Source organism: Budorcas taxicolor, chromosome 11 (genome assembly GCF_023091745.1).
Source record: "Budorcas taxicolor isolate Tak-1 chromosome 11, Takin1.1, whole genome shotgun sequence".
Lineage (NCBI taxonomy): Eukaryota > Metazoa > Chordata > Mammalia > Artiodactyla > Bovidae > Budorcas > Budorcas taxicolor.
In genome coordinates, this window is record NC_068920.1 from 129993486 (window position 1) to 130008335 (window position 14850).

Genomic DNA, 14850 nt, shown 5'->3' on the forward strand with positions numbered 1-14850 from the left:
TGGCCCAGACGCCACTCAGGTGGTGTTAAAGGTGAGCTTTTCAAACAAGGCCACCGAAATCACAGGTGGAAGGCTAGCCTGTGGAGGGGCTACCCTTCAGTTCTGGTCAGGAAGGGGTCCCACAGAACAGAGAACCCGGCCAGGTCAGGCAGACAGACTCCTTTAGAGCCGGTGTAGGAAGCAGACTCTCTGCAACTCCCTGCCTGCCTTGGACCTGTTTCTAGTCTTTGTGTGGCCCCTGTACACTCAGAAATAAAATTCTGAAAGATCCTGTGGCTGGCACATGAGACCACCTGAAGGTCACACAAAAGGTGCAAGTGTCAGTGGGAGGATGGTGTGGGACATGTGAGCTGAAAGTGAAAGAAGCGCCTCCGTCTCAGAGTCAAGTGCTAGTTGCTCAGTCGTGTCCAACTCTGTGCGACCCGTGGACTGTGGCCCACCAGGCTCCTCTGTCCATGGAATTCTCCGGGCAGGAATACTGGAGTGGGTTGCCATTCCCTGCTCCAGGGAATCTTGCTGACCCAGGAATCAAACCCAGGTCTCCTGCATTGCAGACGGATTCTTTACCGTCTGAGCTACCAGGGAAGCCCCTCAGAATCAAGGCCCTTCTGTAAATAGGCACCAAATGGCTGTCCTTTGTTCAAAGTTTCAGCATTCGTCCATTCCTCTCCCTCCGTTTGTGTCTCCCTCTCCTAATCAGACAAAAAGCAGTGGAGATGTTTTCCTTGTGAAGTGTTTATGAAGAATTCCACAGCATCTGTCTACATTAGGTTGACCCATATGAAATTGTGATGTCTGTGGGTTGAAAACGGTTCATTGTCGGCAACTGCAACCTAATCAGACGCTTTCAATAAATACTTTCCCATGAGCCCTTCACTTCACCATGACCTCCTCCACCAGAAAATTTTGAAACCATAGCACTCTGCCTTCAGGTCATTTATAGCTGAACACAAATGTATAACAGACGAAACACCTCTCCCCAGTGTGCAGACAGGCAGCTTTAGTGCAGACAGCGCCTTGTAACTGCCCTGCCCTCTGCCCTCTCGAGATGGGGACTCACTGAGCATGATGCCAGACCCAGACTCGGCAGCACGATGGAAGCTCTGTTGGAAAATTCCAGAGATGAGTTTGCTCTTCAATCATGGTTTTCCCTCTCTCTTTCTTTCCTGGAAGTTAGAGTAATTGCATATGTAAATACCCAAAAAAGGTTAAAAAATTGACAGTTGATTGATAGGGAAGAACAAGGGACCCAGCTCATTACCTTCCCTTGGAGCAGCCCTTGGCCAGCCCAGCAGCTCTTCTCAGCCACCATGGCCCAGCTGGGCCTGGTGGGGGTGGTGCACTGAGGAAAAGGAGGTTGCTGAGGCAGAATCTGGAAGATGCTGGCCTGGGGGCCAAGGCAGCTCCTAGTACCAGGGGACACAGGACTAGCCCCTTTCCTCTCTGGGCCTCAGATTTCCTCATGTGCAAGATGAGCGATCAGTCAGGTGTACTCTCACTCCAGTTCAGCATTGTGATCTCTGAGACAGGGGTGCCCATAGTCAGATGCCCTTCAACAAGAGGTGGCAGCCGGTGAGCCCTGTGCCAACACTGACAGTGAACGAGTGGTCCCTGCCCATTCAGCCCCGCTCTCTTGACCCCTTCTCACCCTTTTCCCTTCCTAGAGACCCCTTCCTCCAGGCACCGTTGTGTTCTGCCCGCTTCCTGCCCCTTTTTCCTCACTGCCCCCAGGGTACCACCTCTGACCTCTCTTCCCCTTCCTTTTGCCCACCACAGTCTCGATGCCCTGGAGTCACTCTTCTACAGATGGAGCTGAAGGACCTGATTTGCTAGTTGCTGATTAAGTAGTCAGCATCATGATCTCCCATGACCCATCCACTTCTCAGTTTTCCTACCCGATATGCTGTTTTCTGTACCTTCCCTTGAGCATATTCAAGACCACCCCTGGCCAGGCATGTGACTTCAGGGGGTGATGTAGGAGAGCAAGACTGAGGTGGCCTGTTCCTTCAGGACCTTGTGGTCCACCTCAGCTGGAGACCGGCTCCCTGGGATCCCCCAAGTATCACTGCCCCCTGCATGGCCTTTGAAAGCATCTCTGCCCTCTTACCTACATCTCATGACTGATAACAGTAATAAATCTGTGCCCCACTTTGATACAGGTCTTTTTTCATAGGTCTCCACTGCAACAAGAATATATAATATCCCAAAAGAATGTTTCATCTATTTATAGTAATCCTATATATTAACTCCAAGAAAAGCCAAGATATAATTTAGTACCTCTAGTATAGGACTGCTCAGAGCCTTTCATTTGCTAAGTGTGTGTTAGTTGCTCAGTTGCGTCTGACTCTTTGCAACCCCATGGACCATAGCCCGCCAGTCTTCTCTGTCCATGGGACTCTCCAGGCAAGAATACTGGAAGGGTTGCCATTCCTTTTCCAGGGGATCTTTCCCAACCCAGGGATCGAACCTGGGTCTCCTGCATTGCAGGCAGATTCTTTACCATCTGAGCCACAATGCAATGTAAATCTCCAATTTGAACATAGAATATGTAACATTCTTGTATTTACTGCCACAAAATTACCTTTTCATGAAACAAAAGAAGTAGCTCCCAGAACCAATATTTTGTGCAGAAAACATTTGGGAGATACTGATATAGCAGAAGTTGTTTAGACTCAGGTGTGGACAAGTCATAGTTCACATCTGGCTCTGTGGCTTTGGACAAGTCACTTAACTTCTCTGGGCTTGGGTTTCTTCATCTACTCAACAAAGATAATACCTACTCATACATGCCAGTAGGATGACGTGATATACAGTGTAGGCAGCGTGACTGGCGCTGTGGCTGGCCCTGGGCAGATGCCTGATGCATGGTTTCTGCTGGTTTCTTGGTACCTCTCTGGGCTGAGTTTACTCTGGAGCAGGTATTCAGGAGGTGCTCACTCAGAAGCACAATTCAATGAAGGCCCCGCGTAGCCAACAGAAACCCAGCAAGGCCACAGCTGGTGGCAACCAGCACTGTGGGATGAGCTGACTCAGATACACACATCTCAGTGCAGTGATCTTCCCACAGTCCGCCTCCCTGCCCTCCCCCTTACCAGAACCAGAGATCACCAATGCACTACTGACTTCTTTCTGGCCACAGCAAATGCCCTCTGGCCCTTGTCCACTCTCATCCAGCACTCTGAATAAAATAATGAAGTCACTTGTATTTGCACAGATATTTCAAGTTCACAAAGAACTTTCCTTTGTGACTTCTGTCTCATCACCTCAACCAGGTCCTCACACAGACTTCACCTACAATGCCCTGGAGTTGTGTTACAGGACAATTCTGATCCCAGCAACCCTGTAGAGTATTTAGGACAAGAATTATTTCTTTTACAGATATGAAAAGCAAGCTTGGAAAGAGTAAGCCAGTTGCTCAAGTCGTTGCCCTGAGATCAACAGTCTGTCAGCCTTGCCCAACGGGCATGTTCTTACTGATGCTCAGTCATCCTCCAGGGCCCAGGGGCCTGCCTACCTCCACCCCTAATGTGGGGTCTTCCTGTCTCAAGGGGCCTGACTGCCTAGCCAACTTCTTCTGATCAACTGTCTCCAGTAGCCATGGTGACATGGTCCCTGTAGGCACTGATTCTCCTTGTCTGGCTAAAGCCTCACCCCCACCCCAACAGGCTTCACCACATCTTCAGGCGAATGTGTAATCCATGCCTCCATCCTTCCCCCTGCAATCATATGATCCCTCTCGATGAGCTGACACCTGGCCAACCTCCATGCATCCTTGATGCTACCTGCAAAGTATTCCTCAGAAGCCAGAAGTAATGAAAGGAGAGATCACCAGCCAGGGAACAGATTGCCACCAATTATTGCATTGAAGGGTTATAAACAGCCCTGGTGTGCTAGAACCCTGCTTTGTGGATGTGGAATTGTTTTGTGTATAAATGAAACTCTCTCTTCAGTCACTGCCCCTTACCCTAGTAAACACCATGTCAATTGCCTCCACATAATGCACTCTGATTTCCCCACTGTGATTCATAATGGACTGTTATGCCAGCAGCCCCATGAATCTTATCCTACGAGGCAGCGATCATAAGCAAGCAGTTTGAAATTACTTTCCCTGGATGAGGCCACAAACAGAGGCCAGAACTCAGGCTGAAGTCTGTTGTCAAACATGAGTCAGAGTGGGGTTAAGAGTGAAGGGGAAGACTGTGTTGTGGGCCATGGAAACCACTGGTTTCCAGTAATTAGGGCCCATCAGGCCGTACAGAAGAAGGCAAGACTCCACTGTCTTCTCTAAGCCTATGGAGATAACAGCCCTGCGACCCGTTTCCTCAGGGAGGGGAGTGATGGTAATACAACCTCTGTTCATCAGGTTTATCCTAGGTCAGACATCGCTGAGAACTTTATGGACACTGGTTCACTTGCCCTTCTCCATGACCCGATGAAAAGTTTCTCTTGTTATCCCCATTATATGCATGAGAAACTGAATCTGGGTGAGATTAGGCAGCCAGTACACGGTGGAGCCAAGAAGCAAACTCAGGCAGCCAAATTCAGAGGCCAGTTCAGGACTCACTGCCTCATTCCTTCCATGGGATATGAACAAACACCAAACCTCAGAGTGATTTTATAATGACTTACAGAATTATTACAAAGATTAAATTTCATAATACAGGTCAAAGTGCTTCAGAAACCATGACGTTGACCATATGATCCAATAGTGCTTGCTGTTAGATGAAGGACCAGGGTGTGAAGATCTCTGGTCCTGTTACCAACTGGCTTTGTGAACTGGTACTTCTGAGCTTCAGCTTTTCAACCAGAGAATGATCCCACTGATACATGGCCACCTTCTCACCTTGTTTCCTTCCAACCTGATTGTCCAAGTTGTTGGAAAGCCCCAGGGAGCCAAGGCCCATGAGAATCCACAGTGCGCCACATGAGCGAAAAGCGTTAGTTATGACAGTGATTGGGCTGAGATGCCCTCTCTGGAAAGCTGCCAGCTCTTTACAGACACATTTCATTCATTCTCCTAAGCAGACCCATATGGGCCACCCTGGGGGACCATCTGGCTGGGTGGATATGCCAAGTCAGCCTGGGAGAAATGAGGAGACTGGCTCACTGGGATGGGGCGGGATCCTGTAACTCATGCTTTCCACCCATGCCCAACCTGGCACAGACGGTGTTGTCTCTGAGAGAAGAGAGTAGACTTCCTTACTCTCAAATTTCCCCAGTCCTTAGGGACCAGTTTGTCAGCCGATATCAAGTTAATGGGAAGGCCCCCAAGGTGACACAGCAAAGAAGCCCTGTAGCTGTTCCTTGTACCCAAACCCTTACCGCAGAGGTTCTCAAGATGTGGTTAGAGGACCTGAACCATCATAATTTGTATAGTTAGAAATACAAGTTATTGGGCTCTCCCCTAGACCTACTGAATGAAAGATTTGGGGGATTTTAAGAAGAGTGATTTTGATGCTAAAATTTGAAAATCACTTTCTTGGAGTAATTCACAGTTTCAGGTGCAGAGCTCATCTGTGATCATGGAAGGTGTTCTGTAGACATGGAGAGTTAGCTCCATGGCAGCCCAGTTCCCAAGCAGTCATTATTCCCAGGGCTGGAGGCTGAAAGGTGATTGGAGTTAAAGTCTCCCCCCCCAACCCCATTACTGCCCCTTCCTTCCCCCTTGGTGCCAAAGTAGCCCCAGCATCTTAGGAGTGGATGGTACCATAATCCAGTTCTTTTATAATTAATTATTTTATTTTAATTATACTATTTTATTTTATATTTTATACTATATACTATATTTTATATTATTTTATTTTTATTTTATATTTTATAGTATAATTATTTTAATTATACTATTTTAATATAAAATTTATTTTAATATTATAAAAATTAATAATTTTCTCAAATCATTTTGCTTAGGGGCCCAGAATCTGGACCTAAATCACCTCTCTTCCCTCTAAGAAATGCTCCAAGACCTTGGCTGCAGGCAGACCTCAGCAGCTCAGAGCATCAGGCCTGTCACTCCCTCCCCACCCCACCCCTTGCCATCCAAACCAAATGATTATCTCTACTAGTCCTGTTTGGTATTTCTTCCAAGTGCTAATGGAACTGCTCCCACCTCTCATTGCTAAGCATGGAAATCTGCTCTGACAGGTAGCTCCAGGTTAATTAATAACCAGGATGAGATCAGAAGCAAGTAGGTACACTTTCTGTTGAGCCCGCCATCCCCCAGAAAAAGTGTCTTATCTGACTTTGGAACCTCAGGGCCGAAGACCATTCTGTGTCTCATTTATCTCTGCAATCCCACATGGCCTGTGGAGGGGGCTCTGCAGCTATTTTGATGGGAGGAAATCTGCCCTGGGTTCACCAGAGTGTTATCAGCAGAGCCTGGGCTGAAGAAACACAATGTTCAGTGCTAAACTGGCAGGCAGCAACCCTGGGAGGGCTGGGCTTTGCTGAAGTCAGTGCCTGCAGGGATGTGGATCTGACTCATGATGCAGGTCAGGGAAAGCTTGAGACTGGCCTGCAGCAGAAATTACTAACGAAGATCTTGGCATTGTCTGTGGCAGAGAATCCATTGCCATCCCCTGTCTGCATCATCAGAGACTTGTCCACCCATGAGGAGGCAGGAGGCAAGGGGAGGAGCCCAGGTTTTAGAGCCCACAAGGTGACTAAAGCTAAACTATTGAGTGGTCCTTGGCAAGTTATTAGATCCTTGAAAATTGTTTCTCATCTGGATTAGGGAGAAAGCAAAACATACATTGCAGGGTTGCTGTGAGAATCAAGTAAGCTATCATATATAAAACACCTTATGCCATAGGGTCACTTTCTCTTCTCCCCAGACCCTCTGGGGACTCAATATTTTGAGGTAAGGAGAATAGGATTGTGGAGTCCTAACGTATGAGTAAAACAGATTTCAAATTACTTGCATAATGACTTTTGCAAAGTAAAAAAAAAAAAAAGAAATGGAATGATCTGGCCACACCAATCATTGAAATTGGTGTTGGCCACTCGCTAATTGCAACGGCTTCTTGTAAGCTTGTCATGAGTCTTTCCACATGTGGAAACACTAAGCCCAAACAGAAGCTCCCCCATTGCAGTCCCCCCCACCCAGCGTTTGGGCACTGAGCTCAGTGAGTGGCATCATCAAGAATGAAGAAGGAGAAAGACTCTGTACTACTTGATTCCATTTATCTAAAATGCAACCGAATCTAGAGTGACAAAATGCCGGACAGTACCAGGACCCAGGGCTAGAGGGAAAGGATGAACTGAGAAGGAGCATGAGGAATTTCTCAGGGGTGATGGAGAGAGTCTGTATTTTAATTATGGCGATGTCATCACAGGTGTATATCACTGTCATCATACTTTACCAATTCGTACACTTCAAAATGAATGTCACTTATTATCCATAAAATCTTCCTCAATAAAGTTGACAGAAAAAAAGAGGGAGAGATGTCTTAGATCCTGCAAATTATTATGAGGATGATTCAGCAAATGTAGGCTACATGCTTATTCTATTTTTAGAAAAAGAAGAGTCAAGATTTGAATAAGTATTTGTATACCACTATTCATAGTAGCATCATTCATAGTAGCCAAAAATGTAGAAGCCACCCATGTCCATCAGTAGATAAACAAATTGTGGTATGTGCATAAAGTGAATTATTTAAATAATGAGACTGAATACCTTAAAGAAGAATGAAATTCTGACACATGGATGGCCCCTGAGGACATTATGCTATGTGAAATAAGTAGGGTCCATCCGTGAGGACACTTACATGATTCCACTTAAATGAGATTCCACTTAAATGAAGTACTTAAACTAGTCAAATTCATAGAGACAGAAAATAGAGGAGTAGTTTTCAGAGGCTTAAGGAGAGGGCAATGGGGAGTTAGTTTTTAATGGATACAGAATTTCAGTTTTGCAAGACAAAAAGAGTTCTGGAGATGGATAGATGGTGGTGATGGTAAGACAATAATGTGAATGTATATAATGCCACTGAACTGTACACTTAAAATGGTGATTTTATGTGTATTTTACAGCTATTTAAAATTTTTTTAAATATAAAGAGGGAGGGCCCACTAGCTGGCTAGCTTACTATGTCATACTGCCTGGTCAGTGTGTCCTGTACCAACATAGAAGTCCATCTGGAAAACCAGGTTCCAGCAGAAGGAGGGTATCAGAGCTTCAGAGGAATGGTCAGGGTTCCTCTGTTCCAATAGAGTAAGCGATTGCACTCTTAGAAGATTCTAGAAGGTTCTAGGAAGTTCTAGAAGGTGTACTGGATTGGCAATCAGGAGATCATGATTCTAGTCCTTCTCTATCCCTTATAACCTATCTGACCTTGAACTAGCTTCCTCATCTCTAAAATGGAGGTGGACAGTAACATCTCATAAAGTTATAGACAAGACCAAATGAAATAATTTATGTTATTGAGCTTCAAAAAATGAAGAATGCTGTGCAGATGAAGGTCTTTATTATTCTAAGTCACTGCTCTTCAAGAGAGCCAAGGGAAGTCAGTGGAGCAGGTGTAGACAAGTCTGACCATCAGGGCAGAAATTAGAAGTGAAATTATCCCACTGATTGCAAGGAAAGCATGTTGCAGAGTGAATGACCAGCTCTTAGGGACTGCCTGGCCAGGTCAGCTGCCTCTGACTCATTCATCTCCTCCCAGTTCAGAAGCTGACAGATGGACATAGGAATTGCTTCCTAGCTCAGTGAGTGAAATGGACGTGGAGAATAGTTTACAGTTTACCCCTGAGCTAGTAAATCCAAACTCCTCTGCACTGTGTTGTGCCTGGAACACATTCAATCTGGCAGAAGACAGCACATAAAATGTATCGGAGTTTAGTTGATTTGTTAATTTAGCTGTCAAAGGAAATCAGATGTGAGATTCACTGCAGTGCAAAGTAGCAATTTGTGCCTCTGACAGAAGTGTGGGTCTAAATGGTGATGTGGAAGCCTTGCCGGAGCACCATGGACATCTTGGGCACGCAGTAGCCCTGAGACGTGCATGCTACTGCGTGCCCGAGACGTGCCAACAGCTTGGTGATCCAGCTGTGGGTAACGCCCATCTCCCCATCCCTACCTCCTGCAGGGCTCACTGTACCAGCAGATTTTTGGGTGAAAGTCAGAGGTGTGGATGAGATGTGGATTCCTGAAAATAAAACAGACACTCCATTCAAATGGTACCTTGCTGAGTATCATGTTTTCCTCTCTAAAAACACATGGAATCCCTACCCTGCCTGCCTCCTGGAGTGATTGTGAGAAACTAGTAAGATAATGGCGATGAAAGTGTTCAAATAAAAATGCAGGATGAACAGTCTCCTTAGAATGTAAGCCTTGGTCCGGAAGAGGGGAGGATCGATTCATGCTTCTTTTAAGGTAACTTTACTTCCTTTTTTCTGATTACAGACGACATATGCATATTATAGATCACATAAATTCAGAAAGGAAGGAAAAAGAAAACTCAGACCATTCAAAATCCTCCAGCTCAGAGGCACCTGTGGCTAGCAATTTGATGTATTCCTTCTAGTTTTTCTCTTTGCGTGTATAAATGGGTTTTGCCATGCTGGACCAGCATTCTTAGATACAGATGGAGTTTGTCTTTTTGTTTAGTTAATTTGTCATGAAAATGTTCCCATGTTAGTAAAAGTGTTTAGAAACATCTCTTTGTGTGATACAGGTGTTTCAACTTTTATTACCACTCCCTGTCATTGGATCTCTTGCTTCTGTGTTTTTCCTTTTATAATATTATAATCCACTGTGAATGTCTTTGGGTCTAAATATCTGTATAACTCTCAATTTCCTCAAGGATGTTCCCTAGAAGGGGAACTATGGGGTTTTAGAGTCTGAACAAAATTGTTGAGATTCCTATAACCAATTTCCAAACATTTCTAGAAAAGTTCTATCAGCTCATATGCTCACCAGTGGTACATAAAAGTTCCTAACTCACTACATCCTGGCTAGTTACAAATATTATTTTAAAATCTTTGCTAATTTTGAACTTTCTAGTCTAACCCTCGGTTGACTTAGGTGCTTCAGAGATAGCACTATAAAAATGGCTAAATGAACATGCTGTTGTATTGGCTTTACAGATGCAGGTGAGGATGTTAATTGCAGCACTTAAGAGGACTGGGAAACAACTCCTGTTAGAGCTCAATGTCAGAAAAAGCATTCTCCTAAGAACTCTTATAATTGATCCTGTTTCCCTCTTTGCTTTGGCCACTAGGAAACACGGAAACATACTTCAGCCTAATTTTAGTTATCATGTAGAAATCTTATGGCACATTTGTACTAAAATATTACCCTTAGATCACCCTGACTTATTCATTTATGTGCTTTTTTGAAAATAATTGCAAGTCACTTTAAATCCTTTTTTGAACAACATAGAAGCAGTAGAACTTTCTTCTGTTATCTTCAAGGACTTGAGCTTCTTTATTCTCCCTGAAGACAGTAACTTTGCTTCCAGTAAAGTGCACTTTATAAGAAGTTCTGGCTAGTGGTCTTTACCTTCATTTCCTTTTTAAAATATAAATTTATTTATTTTAGTTGGAGGCTAATTACTTTACAATATTGTATTGGTTTTGCCATACATCAAACTCAAAGTGATTCACACAGAGGTCTCCAGCACCAGAGCCTTGGCAGAATTTAAACGTGCTGAACAAGTCCCACCTCACCACACCTACTATGCCCATCCCCTCCCCGCTTCTACCTTCAGTTGGTGGGAGGCCTCAGAAGTTTGACATGACCGTTGCAGGAAGTAGTCTGCTCAGCCTAAAGATGTCGGTTCTCAGGCATGATCCTGAAGAGTCTTCTCTTTGCTTGAATCTACTTTAGACATAAGACATCTCAAGCCAGCAGAACCTGTCCTACTGACAACTTGGATGAGTCCCAGTCATCAACACTAATGGTGTTGGTCCTCAGCCTGGAGCCTGCAATAGGCAAAGATGCTGTTCCACATTCCAGGATCAGACCACAGAGTTGTGCAGACCTGTGATCTGAGCCAGCATCCTCCTCCCACCTGGCACCTGCCCTCTCCCCTTGGTGGTGCCAAGCATTTCAGCTGAGAGCCATGAGAGAAAGCCAGCACAGAGCAGCCCCCTCTGAAGCCAGGGCCTCAAATCATCCATCAAGAGGCAGGTGTGCCAAGCAAGGGAAGAGGGGCTCTTGTCTACCCAAAAGTGCTCGGCTGACAAGGCAGACCAGTGACCGCCAGTCCAAGCTCAGAACAGAGCTCCTTGCCCGTTCTCCTCATTGGGAAGATGGATTCCCAGGTGGGAGGACTGGAGAGGGAAATGTTTTGGGCCAGCCTCTCTCTGACTGCTCTGCTAAGTGCTGCTTAATCAATTACCCTGGGAAAAAGAAAAGAAAAAAATGGACATTTTTTTCTCATTTTAAAGAACAGGAGGAAGCTGAGGCTCAGAGAGGTTGGCCCACTCAAGGTCACTCGGAGAGTTAGTGGCTGAGTTGGGCTTGAATGTGATCTGCTACCTCCAGAGCCTTCGCTCCCTCCACTCACTGTGCTTGAAGGCAGGAGAGGGTGGCAGCAGCTGAGAAGGTTGGGACCCACAAGGAGAAACCCTTGTGTCTTCTCCATCACATCTCTAGCCAGTGGGAGCAGGGCCAAAGCCATGATGTGATTGCCCACCTCTTCCCAGATACCATGACTGAGTCACGCTAGGGCTGGGTGGGCTACACCAACTGCTGGCACGCAGTGCAGGTGGTGAGGAAGAAGAAGTAGACCCTTGGAGCAGAGGAGGAGAGGGGAAAAGGCACCCCTACATCTTCTAACCAGTCTTAGCTTCACTAAGAACCCACAACACATAAACCACTGTGGTGACTGCGGGGTCGGGAGGGCCTGTGCAGCCATCTGGACCACCTGTCATGACAGGGAGCTGGGGGTGGGGGGCAGCTGGGAAGAGCTTGTGGTGGGGAAGCCGAGTTAGCAGGAACCAGTGCCAGCTGGGTCACCAAGGCTCTCTCGCCAGAGGAGAGACAGCCAAGGTGTGTGTCCACCCGCAGGACCACTGCGCTGGCCCCTTTAGAGCCCTGCCTTCCCAGAATGCTCGCTCACCTCCTGCGCGTCCTCTGCTGAGCCACATTTGCCATCCTTCTGCATTCCCCAAGCTCCCTGAGGTAACCCTGCCCAGGGCCCCGATCCCACAGCAACCACCCTGGGAGGCCTTGGAGGCCCTGCAAGAAGAAGGAGTGCAGGTCATCCAGCTCACTGCCCCTCGGTGCTGTCCCAGCCAGCAAAGCCTGCTCCTCTCATCTGCCTTTGCAGATAAAGGTCCACTTTGCCAACAAAGGTCCATCTAGTCAAAGCTGTGGTTTCTCCAGTGGTCATGTATGGATGTGGGGGTTGGACTATAAAGAAAGCTGAGCACTGAAGAATCGATGCTTTTGAACTGTGATGTTGGAGAAGACTCTTGAGAGTCCCTTGGACAATGAGGAGATCCAACCAGTGCATCCTAAAGGAAATCAGTCCTGAATATTCACTGGAAGGACTGATGTTGAAGCTGAAGCTCCAATACTTGGGCCACCTGATGTGAAGAATTGACTCAGTGGAAAAGACCCTGATACTGGGGATGATTGAGAGCAAGAGGAGAAGTGGGCAACAGAGAATTAGATAGTTGGATGGCACCACTGACTCAATGGACCTGAGTTTGAGCAAACTCTGGGAGATAGTGATGGACACGGAGGCCTGGCGTGCTGCAGTCCATAGGGTCGTAAAGAGTCGGACATGACTGAGCAACTGGACTGAACTGAACTGAAGTGCCCGAATGCTTAAGCCTCAGTGGCATCTTGTACCTCTTCCTCCGTCTTTCCATCATCCTATCCTGACAACTCTACCTCTGAAAGAGTTCTCACCAGTGCCCTCCTCTCCACCCCCACAGCCCTGTCTTTCCCTGGGTCTCCCAGACCCCTGTGATGGCCCTCTGGTCACTGCCGTCTCTGCACCCCCCGACCCCCCCACGCCTTTCTCCACACCCTGTCTAGTCCTAGTCCTGTCTCCTGCTCTAGTCTGATCCTGTCCCTTCTGAAAGTGTTTTAGATATTCTTTGCCATCTCTGGTCTTGCACCCCCTCTTGTTTATTTCCGAGACTTCTAAAATGGTCTTTTCCACCCTAGCGGGTGTACCATATTGATTAAGGGCCTGGGCTTCAGAGTCAGTCAGACCTGTTAACATTCTGGCTCTGCCAATCCTCTGTGACCTTGAGATGCACTATCCAAATGTTTGGATTGCGGTTTGCTTTCAGTAAAGTGTAGATAACGAACACTTCATATAGTTGCTATATGGTCTGAACAAGATAATGCATATAAGGTCTGAACCCTGATTTTTCATGAATTGCTTCTGGCTTTTTTTTCCAGCTTGTCTCAACCCCCCAGTTCATACTTGGGGTCACCCAGAACAACCTGCTGTTCTCTGAACATTCTGTCCTCTTCCTGGGGTTCCCTTGTCCTTTCTCCTTTTTTGATGAATCCCCACCCATTCTCTGAGGACAATTCAAGTGTCACGTCTTTCTAAAGCCTCCCTTTACCCCATAATCAGACTCTTCTCCTCTGTGTGTCTGTCATTCATATGTTCAGTTATTCCTGGTAGCAAATACTCCAGGGTACAGCTGCTTAACACAACAACTATTATACCTCACAGTTTTGTGGGACAAGAATTCATGCAGGGCTCAGCTAGGTAATATTTTTGGTACCACAGAGCATTGATAGGGGCTTCCCCGCTGGCTCAGAGGTTAAGAATCTGCCTACAATTCAGGAGCCACAGGAAATGTGGGCTCGATCTTGGATAAGAAAGATCCCCTGGAAGAGGGCACGGCAACCCACTCCAGTATTCCTGCCTGGAGAATCCCATGGACAGAGGAGACTGGCAGGCTACAGTCCATAAGGTCACAAAGAGTTGGATGCGACTTAGCGTGGCTTGGGACGGCACTGATAGAGCTCCGCAGTGGTATTCAGCTGGCAGGTGGACTGATGTGCAGGGTCCAGGACAGCTTTGCTGCATGTCTGCTGTGTTGGCCAAGATGGCAGGGAGGCTGGGCTCTGCTAGGACTGTCCCCTGAGTGCCCACACGTGACCTCTCCAGCCTGGTAGTCTTGGAGGAGTCCATTTTCTTATGTGGAAGCTCCAAGGCCAGATGTATCCATGAGCAAGTAATCTAGCCTCAAAAATCACATGGTGGCTTCTACCATACACAGTTAGTCCAACCAGTCACAAACCTGCCCGGGTTCAAGAAGAGAAAACCGACATCCCCACCTCCCAAGAACCCTCTCAAGAGGATTCTTAAAGAATTTACAGACTAGTTCTAAAACTGTCACAGTACACATATTTTATCTATTTTATCTCTTATCAGATGATGACAATCATGATGGTAACTATTTGTCCACATATTTGCCCCAACATGAGGCTTCCCTTGTACTTACTGGCTTTAGACGGTATAGAATCTGCCTGCAATGTGGGAGACCTGGGTTTGATCCCTGGGTCAGGAAGATCTCCTGGGGAAGGAAATGGCAACCCACTCCAGTATTCTTGCCTGGAGAATTCCATGGACAGAGGAACCTGGCGGGCTACAGTCCATGGGGTCACAAAGAATTGGACATGACTGAGCAACTAACACTTTCACTTTCACTTGTCCCAACATACAGGATGGCCTTAAGAGGGTAGACTGTTTCCTGCATCATCTACTATTTATTTGAACACCTACTATGTACCAGGCACTGACGTTTACTTATAATATTTCTAAACCTTGAAATAGCCCTGCAAGATGAACGCCGAAGCTCAGGACAATAGAGTACTTTGTACAAGACCACGTGGTGAAGTCAGAATTCAAATTTGGTCCATTTGTGTTCAAA

At 46.5% G+C, this 14850-nt stretch overlaps 1 protein-coding gene across 1 annotated transcript in view; it reads left to right on the forward strand.

The window, feature by feature from the left end:
• The window catches only part of ALK (ALK receptor tyrosine kinase), a 730858-nt gene that overhangs the window by 575966 nt on the left and 140042 nt on the right, over positions 1–14850 (forward strand). The window lies entirely within an intron of this gene.